The following is an 18,624-nucleotide window of genomic DNA, read 5'->3' as shown; positions in this document are numbered from 1 at the left end:
AGTCCTCCATAAAATTTCACCACAATAGGACCACAAAAATTACAGCTATGAATTAATCATAGAAAAGCATAGGTCTAAAGTTAGAGAAAAATTTTGTACTAAAATATACCATATAATATGTTTACTATAAAAATCTACTCACATGGAGTCCAACAAAATTCGACTTTCCATTTTACGATTTTCTATAATTTATTATGATTTTTCAAAAAAAGAAGCGTACCTAGTGCAGAGAGCTCCCGCTCTATACGGGGTCTGGAAAAGGGTGTCAGTGACAAGCCTTACCCTCGCTTGTGCAATACGAGGAGACCACGACTCGAACCTAGGACCTTTCGGTCATAGGCGATAAGACTCTACCGCTTGCACCAGGCCCGTCCTTCTATGATTTTCAAAGATTTGGCCAAAAAAATATAAAAGAAAAAAAGAAAAACCACCTAGAGAAACAGCCAGAGAGATCATATGTACGGTTTGAAGAGATGGGGGAGAAGTTATATCTGATTTTCTAGTTAAGGAAGAAAAAACTGACTTTTGAGGGGGGCAAAGTAGACTTTTCCCTTTCTATATTAGCCTATCTACCAAACTAGCATGCTCTCTCATTTGTACACATGCTTACATCTACTCCTGGTTTTCTCAAAAAAAACTACTCCTGGTAGATTAAGCATAAGATACAATTGGTAGTTTTCTGATAAATTATAAAATTGCAATTTATGTATTAAAAAACTGAATCTAATGTCTAAACTAAATCTAATCAACCTTAATTCCAATTCTTCTAAATCTAAATCTAAATTAAAATAAAATATATAATTACAATTTGGCAAGGGCCGCACGAACGTGTACCCCCTACAACAAATTACGACATCCACTCTCTAGTGGAGATGGTAGGCTAACACTCCTCCCAAGTGCAATGGAGATTGCTAACCTAGGCCATGAGTCTTATTGATCACTCATTGACCTTATCCAGGTAAGTATGGATGTGTTTGGTTGGGTGACCAACCTCCAACCAGACTCTAGAAAGCCATCTTCGTGCTGTTTGGTTGCTTGTATGGAGTCCCAAGCTAGACTTTAGGAAGCCACCCACCACCCTTTAGCCAGGCCCTAGGAAAACACAGACTCAAGTCACTTTTTGGGAGCCAAGCTTGGCTAGGTAGCGGTCCTCGTTCTCCTCACCTCTCGCGCACTCACCTCACTCGCGACGGAACACAGGGCGTGACCCTGCTCTCCTCTATCGGCGTCGGTCCTGCTCCCCTCCACCGGCACTAGCCCTGCTTCCCTCCACCACCTACGGCATGGATCTGCTTCGTTCATCACCCCCATGCCTTGTCCTAGAGCGGTGGCATTCCTGGCCCGGAGCACTGTAACACTCGTGTTTTTGTATCATGTTAAAATCCACTAAAAATTTGAACTTTTTAAAACTTTACAGCAAATTAAAACCCTAACTATTTATTTTCCACAAAACCATTTTGAAAATGTATTTCCAAAACTCTGCATCAAAACCCACCATATGCATTTTGTGCGCCGCGTAGGATTTAGTTGTAGCACTATAAATAATTTATAGGATTAGAAGATCGCTCTGCATTTAAATTCCATTGCCTGCATTTTGTTGCTTGAGTGTATGTTTGAATGCTTGATTGCTTGATTGCGTGATTGATCGCTTTTCTAGAATTTATTTGAGGCACCAAAATAACTTCCCTTAATTAACAATTACATTCTTGAATTATTTAAAACCTTCTCTTCATATTATAGAGGGAATATGAAATCATTAATTTCAGTCATAAATATAAAGTAATATATAATATTTAGGAAATGCATCATGAATACTAGTATTGCATTCTCTAATTAGAAATACTTCATCTATCTATTATTTACAAAAAGGAAATAGATACATATGCATTGTTATACATTTCCTAGGAATTAGAAAATTCAAAATGAATTATGTGTACTCCCTCTCGAACGGGCCTAGCCCAACCAACCTCGGCCCACCTCCTCTTCGCCCTCCTTCCCTTTTTTCCTCTTTCTCGCATGGGCCTACCAAGCCTTTGGCCTAGCCGCCTCGCCTTCTCACCTTTCCCCTCTCCTTCTCTTCCTGGCCTACAACCGCAACCACTCCTCCCCTTTTGCTTGGGCCACCTCGAGCCCAAGCCACGCACGTAGCCAGCAGTGCCACAGCCCTTCTCCTCTTCCCCTTCCCTTTCACCGACGAGTAGGACCCGCCTGTCACCTTCATCCTCTCTAGTGCATCAATGACGCACTGTGCCGGGGTCACTGTCGCCGTTGACCTCTGATCGTGTTCTGCCATCGTCTAGCTCGAGCCCACCCCCATCCTAGCTGTCGCCTAGCCAGGGCTGTCGAAAAATATCTCTATTGCCAGAGATATTTCCCCCGCATCACTGTGGTTGCTCGCTAGCTATAAATAGCCCGCCATGGCTGCCACAGAGCCTTGCCCCATCGAGCTTGGGCAACCACCTTCCTTCTACCAAGCTCCTCGCATCGAGGTTGCCACCGTCGTTGTGCTCTGCTTTGCTCATTCCCCTTCCCCTCCAGTCAACCTCTTCTCATCTCTCTCCCTTCACCTTGCTCTCCCTCCTGCTCTCCTTCTCCTCTTCCCCTACTATCCCTCCCTCAAAGATGGCTACGGGATGCCGTCGCTCGCCACACAACCAGGCCGGGTGGCCCTAGACTGCTACCGATGGCGCGCTGCATCTCCATCTCCCTCCGCTCTCTCTTCCTTCTCTCTCTTCCTTTGCTCTCTACTCTGCTCCCCCGTGCCGGAGCTTGCCGCCGCACCGTCTAGATCGCCGCCGTCGGCTGAGCTCCACCCATCGCCACCGCTCTGCTCGCCCTTCCTCTGCCCCATTCTCACCATGCGCCATCACCCTCGCTGTCGCTACAGGTGTAGAGCATCACGCCACCCTCGTTGGTGCCCTATACCCAACTGTTGTCGACACCTAGTGCTTTGCCCTAGCCACTCGCCTTGCCTTCTCTGTCTCCTCCCCCTCCCTTTCTTTCTCTCTCTCTCCCTTATCTTTTCTCATGCTGTTGACCATGATGGGGAATGGATCGATGGGCAAAGGGAATCAGAGGCCATCGGTCATGTCGTCCCAACCAATGGGGAAGTGCCACGCCTAGTGTTGGTATTTATTAATACACATAGATAAATCCATAAGCGCACAAATACCGCTGTAGCTTTCACCCGGAGGTATTCTATGTATCGTATCCATAGGGAAACGTGTGAGACTAACTATGGTCTAACTTAACTAGGGGTAGCAACAAGGTTAGGATAAATAGGAACATAGAGAGGATAACTGAGGTTCTCTACTTCTAACTTGGGTAAGCTATGTCTTCTACTATTTAACTAGGGACATTACTAGAGAAAGACACCAGTAGAGGATGCTTTCCTTTGCAATCATGTCCTACTTGTGCCTACAGATAGGAGGTGGACTACAAAGGATCAACAAAGCTATATAGTATAGGCTGCATAGAACTTATGTCACACATGCGATCTACCACCTTTTGGAATGCATGGCGCCTCCATGATTAACCCAAGTCTAAGCACCACGCTTACACTTATAATTAATACTTTAACCTAGAGCGTCTATAGATTAAAGCACTCAAAAGAGATCCGTGATACTGATGAACAATATAAACAATTATTTACTTGAATCAGAAGTTGATTACCAGAGAAATCTTGAAAGCAAGCTCAAGTAGAACTTGGATCCACCAAGGTACAAGCCATAGAGAGAGCACCGATAGGTTGATAGCTCCTCCAACCTCTTCCCTCACTCTCTATCTCACTATTCTATTTATAAGACTAGATCCTCTAGAGGACTAATCTTTTCTTGATTACTGGCTCTGATCCTGAAGATATGAATTAGGGTTTCATGGATCTACTAAGGGAGGGGGTAGGGGCTGGTATATATAGGCTGAAGCATCCATCGTGAGCCCTTGGATCAAACCGACTTAAAGAATGACACAGATGCAACCTAGGCGGCGGTGGAGAACCGATATAACGAGACAGAGGCTGATGGGTGGCCCCAGGGGTTGAGCGGCCTATAGGTGGGGCCGACTGGCCCCACATGGTAGCCCCTTGGCTCCCGCTTTGGTGTGGTGTCCTCTAGAGTCCTCTGTAACCTTCTGGTGCCCGTTTCGTGGTGGATAAGCACGATTAATTCTGACATGTAGGTCCGCCTTGACGGTTTTCTGATAAACCCTGCAGAAAATATACATTCACCAAAACTCATGGGATTTGTTAGTTTAAACCACTAGACCTTTGTTGGTGATCACAATTGTGCCCTTATACATGTTTTATTGATGGTTTATAATGGTTGTTAACTATCATCAACAAGCTCCCCAAGCTTAACCTTTGCTAGTCTCTTAGCAAAGCTAAGCTCAGTAAAAAATGGATCAGGAGTTGCTATGATGCTTTCACTCCTTAAAAGTATACATACATTCAAACAAGAATTCTCCTCCAGATTATAATAAACCGATCTAACTTCAAACTTACCCATATTACCTTCAACCATGGGGCTTCTTAGCCTTCACTTCGCTCTTGAGCAATTGAAAGATAGAACGATTAAGTCAAGCACTATGTCTCAAGTTCTTTGCTCAACTATTATTTTGGAGTTTTTATAAGTTTTTAAAATAAAACTCAGAGATTTCATTGTATGACATTCTCAAGTCTCTTAATTTATATGGTATTTGTGGATCCTTACCAAGGCAATAATGATGTATGCCTTTCTTTTCCTACAACTAAAGCTCATGTGGAGTTCATAGGTAGGGAGAAAACTAAGCATACTTGCAATGCATATATTGTAAAGTCAAACAATGGATCCAAAGAGAGTTGAGTCATACAATCAAATCAAGATGTGCATGTGTATGGAATATATAGTGGCTAATCCTAATTCTACTTTGCTCCTTGAAAACTTATCTCTCTTTTAAAACTTAGAAACACTTGCTAGAGAGCAGGGGCTATCTTATTCATCTCTTTTTTTAGACGGACATCTAAGTACCCATTGTTTTAGATATCTCGAGCATTTGTCCATTTTTTTCTCAACTCTTTTTTTCTTTTCTTTTATTTTTTTATAAATAATTTTTGCATAGCCCTATGCCTCTGTTCTGCAATAAAACTTTTGAGAGATAGCAACATAAATTTGGAGCATTTATTTGGTGGATGGGAAACCTAATAAATATGTTTTTGTGTTCACCCCCAGTGTAGGAGTAGAACATTTTTGGGTGGATTTAGATGGAAGGCATGTTTTTATGCCTACCTCTAGTGTAGGAGTAGTACATACGTGGGTGGTGTTACATGATCTTGATTTTAAGAGCATGACAAACCTCTGATAAGGGTCAACAAAGCTTGACAAAACTCAATATAAAAGTAAGCAACATATATGTTGAAGTTTCCTAGGGGAAATTAACATGTATGGCTCTGGTGGGAATTCAAGCATTGTCATACAAGAACTCATTATGTAGCATTTTTGTGTTTTTCAAAAGATAAATCTCTAAAACTTTAGTGTCACTTGGAACAAGATAAACAACAGCTCAGATCTTCTCATATCATATCCATCAATTACCTAGATTTAGATCAAGCATATGCTACCCACGAGTTTCAAGTTCAGAGCAAATCCTTATATCAAAACAATTTTATCCAAAACTCGAGAGAATTCAAGACTAAAAACTAGGTACTTCAAAGGAATTATAATAGAGCAACTATTGATCATTTCCATTCAAGAGATTATTCTGAGTCCTCTTTATTTATTCAACTCTTAAAAATAAATTAAAGCAAACTAGACACACCTTTTATTTTGTTTTTAATTTTACTAGATCATACATTATTACTATAGCTATATATATTTATTATAATGATAACTTTTTATTTTGTTTCATTAATCATTTTTTAACTATTAAAAAGAAACTAAAATCTAAAACAAAAGGAGAAATGATACTTACTTGAATACACGGGAGTGCTTCTCCCCCAAGCTAGCTCTTTCGGTGAGGGTTCGGTATTGTAAGTCCTTCGAATTGGACTTATTCTTGTGAAGTTCATTTATCACGTACCTCAGTTTGTTTCTTGTGATGACGCCTCTAATGTTAATGTCACCCTCTTCCGCCAAACCTATCTTGATTTTGAGTTTTGATTTTGATTTGATAGGTTCATGACCTTCACTTATAGAAATTAGGGAATCAATTTCCCCATACTTTGCTTGAAGTGTGTCCTGCTACAAAACATGGAAGAGATCAAGTGCATGGACTCTGTTGGTGGAAAAACACCAATAAAACTAAAACTTTACTTATTCTTCTCTAACTTTAGGCACATTAAACAAGATGAAGTTGATATTATGTGCTTTGTTCAATTATAACATAGATGGTAAGGTCAAAAGGTTGAGCATAAATGTAGCATTTAAATTCATTTGGCAGAAAAGATTGAGTTGCTTAACCCATGAAAGGATTGTCTATATGTGCATAATATATCAATCTTTACATGATTATGATTATCAGCTTCTAGAGATAGGATGTGCATTTTTTAGTTTATTTGGTTAAGACTACGAGATCAAGGAAGTGACACTAGGAACAAGCTTGAAGAATAAATGTAACACCCTAGTGTTACGAGCTCCTTTAGCACCATGATTTAGGCCTAAGACAAATTTTTGAAACGAGTTTCTCGGAATTTCTGATTTAAAAGATACTTGATGCGAAGTGAATCCTGTGTGGCTTAGTTCGTGGGCTCAAATAAATGCCAAAGTTAAATTACTCAATGTGTAGAAATATTTAGGAATGTCAAACGACGATGGCAGCGAACGGTTTGTACTGTTAGATTAAGCATGAAAAGCAACTTTTATAAATAAAATAAAATCTATTAATAAATAAAATGATATATATATATATATATATATATATATATATATATATATATATATATATATATATATATATATATATATATATATATATATATACTCACGTGTTTATTTTGATAAGCATGCTCAGTGAAACGCTTTGGCCTAGTGATATGTTTACATTTACATATAGACTAGTTTTAGTCCCTAGATAAATTGGTAACGTAACCGTCACATCTGCCGTCCTGACCGTTTGGATCCCCTAAATTATTGCGTTGTTGTAACACCATCGGTGTTACGCCTTAATCAAAATACTAAACCATATCATGAGCATCATGTTTATGTATTATTGCATGTGGTAAATGGGAAATTAAATTTTATTGCACTAATTCTCAAATTGAGCTCTAACTTACTCCTTGACCAAATACTCTCCAGCACAGCTCAATTCACTATTGTCATCCTGATGCAGCTCCAGCTCTTATTATTCTTCTCCTCCTTAATTTCTCATGCACGCACTCGGCACTCGCAAGCCCGCGAAGCACGCTTCAGTATATTCTTTGGTGAGACGCAGTGCTTTTTACTTTGTCATGTCAAGCAAGTCAAGTTGGCAGCACATGACTGACCGGTAGCAACATCGCACACGCTACGCATTAATCTCACGCACAAGCTCGGCCCGCTGAGCACTCCATTTGCTCGTTGCTCAGTTGCTTTGCAAATGAAGGTCAGACACATTTTCCACATGGCAGCACTGTAGCAACACAAAAAACTCTGTTCACCACAGAAAATACTGTTCATCGTGGAAAGCAATGTTCACTATGGAAAACACTGTTCACCCACGGCAACACGTCATGCACAGGCAGTATTTTTTACCTTTAAGCAAGCTAGTTAGCCACAAACCTTATGACATGTCGCTATCACGCCTTCGCGTCTCCTGCCTTTAAAAGGATACGCCGAGCCGCCGAGCTATTCCGTTCCACTGCTCACTTGCTTATCTCAAATCAAGTTTGTCTGTTCTTGCCCGTGAAAGCTACGTCTATCGATTTCTCCTGAGCTGCAATAATCAGCTGAGGTAGCTAGTCTGTAATTGATCTTCTCATTCTCTAATGTTTTCTTGACCTGTGGTCTCCTCCCCCATTAATTTCTTGACCTACATGAATGAACCAGTACCCCACCACCAAGCACGTTTAGCCTAAAGCACACTCCAGTCCTGATGTGCTCATTAAGTCCAAAGACCACTCAAAGTCCATCATTTGAATTAATTCACTCATGACCAAAGACCCACTCCAAGTTCATCACATGAAATCCAATTCACAAGACCAGCTAGCCAAATGCCAGCTCCACCTCCAGCCCCGCGTCTCCTACCTATAAAGGACACGCCAAGCCCGCCAAGCCGTCCCACTCCGCCGCTCACCATCTTACTCTCTAAATCGAGTTCCTCTATTCTTGTCTGGAAAGGCTGCGCTCTACCGATCTCCCTCTTCGAGCTGTAATTGACCGAGGTAGCTAACCTGCAAGGATTCCTTCATTCTCCTTCTTCATTATTTCTAGACTCACAGTCACGTGCTGGTCAACAAGTCCAATAACATGATTAGCCTCCTCCGATAATATCATTTTCTTCATCTCTAGAGCTCATTTGAATTTATTTATTTATGGTGAAATAAATTTTGTTAGATTCCTAAATTCATGATCTATCTGTTAGTGTAATTAGTTCATATGGTTCTGCAATGTTTTAGGGTTACTTATTAATTCTGGGTTGCTTGTTAGTATTATGGTTATTTAGAGAATGAAAATTTTTGTGATGCATTGGTAGAAGTGCTAGCCCTAAAATTATTTTACAGTAGGTTCATTGTATTATTATGTGCTCACTGTAATTTTTGTGGCCTTAGAATAGGTTGATAAATATGGTAGCTAGTGCACCTTGTTTTATCATATATATAGTAAATTGATATTAACAATAAGGATGCCTTTAGTTGCTAAGGTAATACATGAAATGTTTCATACCTGTTTAGTGGAGAATAATAGGTAACTTTGCATATTAGTCATTAGAGTTAGCTTAGTAGCTTGTTAGATGTATTCTTATTTTAAGAGTTACTGTTGCCGTATTACTAAGCGTTGCATCATCATTTCATGCATGTAGATAACGAGTGGGTAGAGTTCATGACTGCGGACGAGCAGGAGTACGACGAAGTCATAGAAGAGTACGAGAAGGAGATCCTCATGCAAGAGGACGTTTCGGAGCCACCCGTCACTGACTTTGCTGACACCGTGCCCGCTGAAGGCAAGCCCCGGTGCATAACCCCTATTTTGCTATAGTTTAAATTATATTTGTGCATTAAGTTTTAAGGGGTTGAATGAAACCCACTTACATATATATCTTTATCCTATGAGTCTTACTAGTATGACAGAATCGTGTAGAATGCTATGCTACGGGACTCCGGTAGAACTCGAGTGATTGCCTATCACTCGTGAGAGATAGGAAATATATTACTATATTATTATCACTTAGAAAATATAAATGGTGGAAAGAAAAAATTATGACCGGGCAGGGATATGGTTTGGGTATTGGTGGGTGTAAGAGGTTGTGTCGCCATGGACGCGGGGCATGGCTTGGTTACACTGTTTTCCCTGTCCATGTTAATTAAGGACCGGTCATTGCATAAGGCTCTAGGCAAGTCATAGACTTATTATCCCGAGCACATACTTGGGTATGGGCGCTTGGAAGACTTGTTGCTCTCTTATCGTGGATCTGTCTCTTTCCAGACCGACTGTCAGGGTTTGTTTTTGGTGGAGGAGGCCCTTGCATCGCCCTAAGTCCAGGACTCAGGGGTGGGGGCTTAGAGTCCCAGTTTGGATGGAGACCTAGACACCCAGGATAGGAGGGTGATGGGTTGGTCCTGCTTGTGCCTTGGGTACAAGCGGGGTGTGTGTTTTCGGGGTACCCAGCTGGGGGCATTGATTCGCGAATCATCGGGAAATTCGGTATGACTCGTCTGCGGCCTAGCACCATAGTAAGAACTAAAGATGAAAGACGGAAGATGGAAAAAGGAACTCTGATTGCTTACCACCTGCTTGAAAGTAGCACAGGTGCTTACATAGAATGGTAAGTTAATGAACCAATGCGGCAGTTTATTAAAAATCGAATATAAGGATGCACACTTAGTAATGCTTCCTACAAATGTAATCAACCCACAAGCCAGACAGCCTTGCATATCCTTGGAGTCTTCTCTTTTCTCCGGTCGGGTAAGTCTTGCTGAGTACAATTGAGTACTCAGGGTTTTTTCCCCTATGACAGGTGATAGGTGGAGGCTTGAGCTGACTCTTGTGTGTGGATTTCTCCTGGTGAGCTCAGAGATGATTTTTTTTATGTTGCGATCGTAGTGTTTATTTATAACTCTCACCAAATATTTTTATAAATGAAAGCTTTATAATCTGTTGTCATAGCTTATATACCAATGCTTCATCATGCCATGAATACCTATTTATTTCCGTTGTAACTCTGTTCACATGTTTATATTCTGCTGTTCAATTAAAATGTTTGTAACTCTGATAATATGATTACATTCCGTTGTTGTAATAATAAATATTGTACTCTGATGTTGTATTAAAAGTGATGTAAGAAATGATTAAGAATGATGTAGGTTTTATTCTCTCATTTGTGATCCTGCTGGCGAAAATGTGGATTTTCAGGTTCTCCCATGGGGTGTGCCCAATGGAACCGAGTAATTTAGTGTCCTCCCTTGAGTGTTTAGTGTCTAATTGAAGACGAGCACTTCTGGGAGGTATTAGATTAGGCAGTTCTGCCATAATAAATATATTGAGTTAATCAGGTTGGATCAAGTAAATTATAACTCAAACATATTTTGTTTTTTATTTATGTGCCTACCATAATCAAGGAAAAGCTTTTTATATAATGACCATTTACCTTAGCATGTTACCTTTGTCATTAAAGAGTGAAGACACCATATGACGAAGGGTAGATGACTCGAGATAGTCCTTCCCTTTTGCTTGAAGTTTTCCTTTTTTTGGCTAGCCTCACATTTTGAGCTGTTCATGAGCTTCTTATCTCCTATATCACACCCTTTCTTTCTCATCATTTTGTCATGCCATCTTTCTGCTCTTTGATTTTTTAACACCTTGTTAGACCTTTTTCCTCACTTATTGTTTTATGCCTGCAAAGGATTAGCGGACAACACATACCTGAAGGAATATACAATTTTGAAACACGTGTTGTTTGTCCAGGATTTTGTAATTTCCCTCTATGCTAATGAAAAGATGGTGTTAAAATTATTTTAGCATAGTGTCGATGCAGAAAGTGACCAACACGTAAATATTTGTAGTTTTGCCGTACGTTGTGATCAGAGATGGCCTAGCACTCAATGACACAGAGTTTATACTCGTTCAGGCAACGTGCCCTATGTCCAGTTTGACTGACTTTATTCCTGAGCCTAGGTGCTTGAAGTTTGCAGTGGGGTTACAAATGAGAGGGAGAAAGATGTGGTGTACAAGAGGTCTGGTCGGAAGGACTGAGAGCGATAAGAGCTCCGCTATGAGCTAAGTGTTCAAGTGTGTGCTTGAGGTCTAAACCTGATGGTTCTGTGGTTGTGAGCTAGTGAACTTGGTCGATCTAGATTAACTTGTATCGATTTGAATCAACTTGGTCTATTAGGAGAGAGCGCATCCCCTTTTATAGATAAAGGGGATGGCCTTATAGGTGAAAGGGAGAGAGTATGAATGGTTCTAAGCCTTGTTGCCCATGCTAATGGGTACAGGATGATGGTAGGTGCCCACAACAATGTTGGATATCAGATGCACATAGGAGGTTCTGTTGTTCTTGTTTGGGTATGGCAGATGTCGGTACCTGCATATACTATTGATGCCTAGAGGCATGTGAGGAGGTTCACCATGTGCACTCGATATGATAAATCCCGACGCCCACAACACTATCGATACCCAGAGGTATGTGGATGGAGCCTTACCATATGGGAGTTTAATGGCACCCACAATACTGTAGGGGAAATGTAGGCGCCTATAACACTGTTTGTGTTAGGACGGTTGTAGAGTATTGTTCCTATAGGTGTACAGGGTATGGTCCCTGGTATCATGGTTTGACTTGTGCGCCTTGCCCTGCTTTTTCTGTTCATTGCCTGATCCTTTTTGAGTGGGCGTCCCCGGTTGGTTAGTCCCAGTTGTCTCTGGCCGCACCAGTCATAGAAGAGTAGCGAGCAGGGTTTTTGCGTCCCCCAGTCAGAGACGTGGGGTCAGAGTCGGAAGTGGTGCTTCGGCCAGGCCTTTCGGTCGGAGAGGCCGTCCGACGGTGATTGGAGACCAAAGTGAGTGCTCCGATCAGAGAGGTGGGCCGGAGTTGGAAAGTAGGTGTCGTTCCTCCTTGGCCGGGCCTTCTGGTCGGTGATCGGATCACCATTCTGGCCCATCGTTCTGATACTTGGGCCAGCCCATGAGTTGTGCGTTGTCAGTTTGGGCCGAGTCCTTTGTCTGGGAAGGCGGTCCCCGAGGGACCCTGGGTTTATGAACCCGACACATAGTTTTTGTTTATCATGTTTTGTATAGGCATGGCTCAAGGCAAAGGTAACTTGTAGCTAAAGACAAAGCGAATGACCATGATTGAGCTGTGTCTTCTTTGCGCAATGTTATTGGAGTTCATCATGTGCCTTGCTTCATCTCCTATTTAAATTCATCTCATGACTTGCCCAAATTGATTTGAGAGTTTCCTATAGGGGTTAGTCCAACAAAATAACCAGTATCTACTAAAGCATACTTTTGGCTCAAAAATCAACCTAGACACCACGTCTAATTTGATTTAGGAAGTATTTTAACCTAAGCACCACGCTTAATTTAAAAGCCTTTGGAAGTAAAATCAGCACACCTTTCGGTTCAAGAATCAAACTAAACACCATGTCTAATTTAATTTAGGCAGTTAAAACTAAGCATCATGCCTAATTTAGAAGGTGTATGAAAATACTTCAAAACCTATGCATACTAGAGTGAACAAAGGTAGCATGAAGGTATTGTAGAGATTTATTCAATTGGAGATGAAAGAGCATGATTGTTATTGAGTATGATTTAAAGGTAGAGACAACCAAGATGAATTAGCAACATGGCATAAGATTTTTCAGAGAAGTTCATCCCCCACACTCAAATTTTGCAAAGTAGAATCATGTTTGGATGATAGAACTCTCATGTGTGAATCTAATTCAATGTTGCATGATAATTGGTTGGACATACCTTGCATCATCATCCTTCATTCTTTTCGCTTCAAACCTAAAATGGTTAGTGACAAAAATGCCCAAAGGAATAATTTCACAACTATGTTTCTATGCTTATTTCACAAGGGTATCATAGCAGAAGGTGAAAACTCATATTATCTCCCAAAAGTGCTTGCTTTAGGACAAAAGCTCATCCTTAGGAAACCTTTGAATTGTGTTTCTAATTGGTGAAGTGGTTTCCCCTCCAACACCAATCTTAGGTTGCCTATCTCAAGATTCATGCCAACGAGATTTGTAATATTTATGTTAAACATATGCATCTACAACCACCCTTTCAACAATTTTATGAATAGGGAGTACGAGGGGGTTGAAGATCTCATGTGTGGCAATGTTGGAGAGACCAATTGATTCAGGAGATTTCTCATGTGAGCATGGATTTGATGAGGTATTCATAAAATAGCTTCCATGCTCATTGATGTTATCTTCCTTTTTAAGCTTTAAGGGTGTTTCTTCATAAATGTCTATAGGCGGAAACATTGTCTCCTTCATTGTATGCCTATGACAGTCATTGGACATTTTATTGTCCAAGATTTCATATGGATTGGTAGCTCTTGGGTTGATCTCATCTAAGGCTTCCTCCAAACTTGGATGAGTCATGTTTATTAAAGATATTGATTCAAGCTCACTATTTGAATCTAGGCCAAGTTTGGATTCTACCTATAAGGCTTTGTCCTTGTCCATCCATTCTTTAGCAATGGCATATAAATTCTCAATACATTACAACCAATTCTTAATACATTTCAGCCATTGTTGTTGCTTTTCTTGGTCATGCTTATGGTCTTCATGACTCCTATGCTTCGATTGTCTTAATGGATTTCTATGGTCATCATGAGACTTAGGAGATAGAGCATAATACGGATCATCGGGGTCAAGGATGGATTCAAATAAGACATCTAATGTTGATATAGAAGGGGAGAAGATAAGATTGGCTTCTAAATGGCTTGGCTCTCCTTCTATGGCATCACTAGACATGCCATCCTTGAATTCTTCCTAATGTCCCACATAGGAATAAGGACGCTTTCTAAGAGATCCCTTCTGGAGAGGATTTGAATTATATTCGCTTGAAGGTCTCTTATGAGAATTTAATGCTGTCCCAAAATCAGCATCAAAGAGGCCATCCTTAATCTCAACAGGGATTTCTAAAGGTGGAATTCCTCCTTCTTTTAGGGGATTTTGGGGTATTGGTGGTTCGGGATTGATAGCTAAATTTTAGGATCGGAGTGGTTGTGATTTGGCTATCAAAACTTTGTCTTCTTTATCAGGAGATGATTTCTTCTCTTTTTCGAGGAGTTTATAATAAATACTAGTATAGGGAGTCTTTCCACTAATTCTATCAAGCATAGCCCTTGCTTCACTAGTAGACAAATGATGGAAAACTCTTCTAGAGGCTGCATCAAGGGATTCCCTAGAATCCATGCTAAGACCCATTTAAAAATATTGAAGAAGTATAGGGTCTTGAATGTCAAGGTCCGGGCTAGTGATAATGAGTTTATTAAAATAATCCCACGATGTACCAAGAGATTCTTCTTCTAGTTGTCTAAAACTTAGAACCTCTTTCCGAAGGCTAACTACTTTAGAGACGAGAAAGAAACATAAACAAAATTTAGAGCATAATGTTTCCCAATCTCCTTACATACTTCCTACGGTTAGGCTATACCATTGTTTAGCTCTTCCCATCAAAGAGAATGGGAATAACTTCCATCTTAACATTTTGTCAGACATGCCAGCGATACGCAAGCATGCATAGGTTTGTTCAAACTCCCGTAGGTGTGAGTATGTGTTTTCATCGCCTTCTTTCAAAAATGATTTATCCTAAATCAGTCTTATTAAATACAAGCACAGCTCATAACCAAGTGTTATGATAGGGTCTAAGGATTCTGGTGGCTTTAGGATTACGCTCGTGGGTTTAGTATATTGATAGATAGGAGTGGAATCCATGCTAAATGAAAAAGTAAAACAAAAGATATAATAAAAGATAAAAGGTTAAGCTAGGTTTGTATTTAATTCAGCAACCGTCTCCTCAGCAATGGCGTCGAAAAGCTTGTTGGTATTTATTAGCATACACATATATATCCGCAAGCATATGAATACCACTATAGCTTCACCCGGAGGTATTCCAAGTATTGTATCCATAGGGAAACGTGTAAGACTAACTACGGTCTAACTTAACTAGGGGTAGCAACAAGGTTAGGATAAATAGGAGCATAGAGAGGATAACTGAGGTTCTCTACTTCTAACTTGGGTATGCTATGTCTTCTACTATTCAACTGGGGACATTACTAGAGAAAGACACCAGCAGAGGATGCTTTCCTTTGCAATCACGTCCTACTTGTGCCTACAAACAAGAGGTGGACTACAAAGGATCAACAAAGCTATATAGTACAGGCTGTATAGAACTTATGTCACACATGTGATCTACCACCTTTCGGAATGCAGGGGGCCTCCATGATTAACCCAAGTCTAAGCACCACGCTTACACTTACAATTAATACTTTAACCAAGAGCGTCTATAGATTAAAGCACTCAAAAGAGAGCCATGATACTGATGAACAATATAAACAATTACTTACTTGAATCAGAAATTGATTACCAGAGAAATCTCGAAAGCAAGCTCAAGTAGAACTTGGATCCGCCAAGGTACAAGCCATAGAGTGAGCACCGATAGGCCGATAGCTCCTCCAAACTCTTCCCTCACTCTCTATCTCACTATTCTATTTATAAGACTAGATCCTCTGGAAGACTAATCTTCTCTTGATTACTGGCTCTGATCCTAAAGATATGAATTAAAGTTTCATGGATCTACTGAGGGAGGGGGGGTAGGGGCTGGTATATATAGGCCAGAGCATCCATCGTGAGCCCTTGGATCAAACCGACTTAAAGAACGGCGTAATGCAACCTAGGAGGCGGTGGAGAACTGATATAATGAGGCGGAGGCTGATGGGTGTCCCTAGGGGCTAGGCGGCCTATACGTGGGGCCGATCGGCCCCATATGGTAGCCCCTTGGCTTTCGCTTTGGTGTGGTGGCCTCTAGAGTCCTCTGTAACCTTCTAGTGCCTGTTTTGCGGTGAATAAGCACGATTAATTCTGACATGTAGGTCCGCCTTGATGTTTTCTAAATAAACCTTGCAGAAAATATAGATTCACCAAAACTCATGGGATTTGTTAGTTTAAACCCCTAGACCTTTATTGGTGATCACAATTATGCCCTTATACATGTTTTATTGACGGTTTATAATGGTTGTTATCTACCGTCAACTCCTGGCCACGGGCCCCGCGTATCATGGACTCTACCCCTGCCCTTTTCTACTATGGACGTAGTCCATGAAGACTAGAGATGTAGAGGAGGTGAGTGCCCAGATCGGCTCATAGCACAGTGCGGTCAGCATGGACCATTTACTGGACCCCACGCGTTAGCCACTAGGGCGGTGGAAATTATTAGGTGCACCCGGGGATCATACACGGGATATTAAAAATGTAAGCTTAATAATTATAGAAAATTTCCCAGAAAATTTCTAAATAAACTAGAGTCACCCTAGATCATACATAGATAGCTTGCCACTCATTTCCATTAGATAAAGTTGTAGAAATAATATACATGTTACTTTCCATTCGCGTTTAGTCAATAAACTTAGATAAGTTATAACTCATTCATTTTAATTCTGAATTTCATAATTCTTTCAACATAAATCATCTAAAATAAAACCCTACTTAATCATACCATTTTACTTCATTATTGGTGCCCATTTAAATTCTAGTTTGATTGCTTTCCTTTTCTTTATTTAATTAAGTAGTAATTATAGTAATAGCCCTTCGCCGTAGTAGTAGTAAACCCTGTATATTCACATATGTATGTACCATGACACATACTTTTATATCCTCACCCAATCACCTAAAATAATAGGATATCTATACATACATAGATATGCTCGATACCCGGGTATACTCCTATGTATGGCTAACCCTAGCAACCTAGGTACTCAATCCTAATTAATCATGGGTATATACATATGCACATGCGAATGTGATACTAACCTCGGTGGACCTATAGAGGTCAGATGGGTCATCTATGATGACTTGGTCAGACCTTCTCTTTTAGGTTCACATAATAGTAAACCCTAATAATGTGGTCTGGTTTTTCATCAAACCAATCACCCACCTTAACCTAACCTATAAAAGCCCTACCCTATGGATGGAATACCTCTGTCCAAACCTTACTTCAAATTGACATAATAATGATAACCCAGATACTAACCCATCACCCAAATAATACGCCTGGCCTCGGTCACATAAGAACCGTTTTGTAGTCCCTCTCACCTAGTGAGATATTACGTACAACCACATGTCTATATGGGTAGACTTGATCTCACACCCCGTTAGATAGAAGTATAATTTCTACTAGGGGGCCGATATAGACAGCGGAATATTAGGAACCAACATGGGGGATAGGTTTTCTTCCGTGGTCCGGTTGGCGTGGATGTTATGTGATCTTCCACGTTAAGTTTTTGGTTTTTGGCCACGTTCGAGCCCTTGATTTTCTTGGCCATGTTCGAGCCATGTTTTCTTTTGTGATGATTTGGTATCATAATGTTGGGATGATTAGGTATCATATTGGTTTGTGTGTTTTCAACCCCTAAGAAGCCATGGTAGAGTTATATGGAAATCTAGGATAGCTCCCAAGCAGGTTCGGGATCTCATTAGACCTATCTAAGCTATGACGATGGTGTCGGACTGTGTCTATCTTGTGGGGAAATTTGTTCACCTCTGTAGAGTTTTACTAAATTTATTCGAATAGCCATGTCCTTAGAATGGGCAAATGCTAGGATGTGATACTATGATTAGACTTCTACAACTATGATAATTTGGTAAGATGTATTTTACTAGTTTGGTAATTATAATGAACAATATGAACTGGTGAGAATGGTAATACTCTGCTAGGATCCAACCTATAATTATAACTACTTCACCTTACTACTTTTACCTCTACCTATCCACCTCCACCACCATAATCCACCTCCATCATATAGCCTTCCCTTTCCACCTCACCTTCACTCAAAGTTTAGGGCTTGCTGAGTACTTTATGTACTCAACCCCCTCCATTCTATGTTTTAGGAGTTAAGCTACAAGAGAATATACCTAGATGGAACTTCTGGAGCTACGCAAGGATAGGATACCTGGAGTAGGCTCGAAGACAGAGCCATACAATAGAGCTATGCTAGAACTATGATGATTACGATATAAGAGTATGCTTAAGGAATAAGTCTAGGGTTATGTCCGTACTCCAAGTTGCCTGTAGGAAATGGAGCCACATTAACATAGGACCACTGTCTTAGAACTCTGATATACGATATAAGGCTAGTGGCCCAAGCTATGTAAACCCAAACCATGTAATGTGTTTCCCTATTAGTAATAAAAGTATAGTTTTTGATATCAATCTTGTTCAAACTGTGCATATCAGCTACTGATCCAGAAACTGATACATGATGCACAAAGAACCCTAAATTAGGGGCCTA

The 18,624-nt window shown here is 40.5% G+C and overlaps 1 non-coding gene across 1 annotated transcript; it reads right to left on the bottom strand.

Annotated features, from left to right (window-relative positions):
• Nucleotides 1-812: 812 nt before the first annotated feature.
• Nucleotides 813-966, bottom strand: LOC136461957 (U1 spliceosomal RNA). The gene has a single exon (XR_010760491.1). It is a non-coding gene; the product is annotated as a U1 spliceosomal RNA (small nuclear RNA).
• Nucleotides 967-18,624: the final 17,658 nt, after the last annotated feature.

Source organism: Miscanthus floridulus, chromosome 6 (assembly GCF_019320115.1).
Source record: "Miscanthus floridulus cultivar M001 chromosome 6, ASM1932011v1, whole genome shotgun sequence".
Taxonomy (NCBI): Eukaryota; Viridiplantae; Streptophyta; class Magnoliopsida; order Poales; family Poaceae; genus Miscanthus; species Miscanthus floridulus.
Note: the sequence above shows the minus strand (reverse complement) of the source record. Positions and strands in the feature narration are given on the sequence as shown.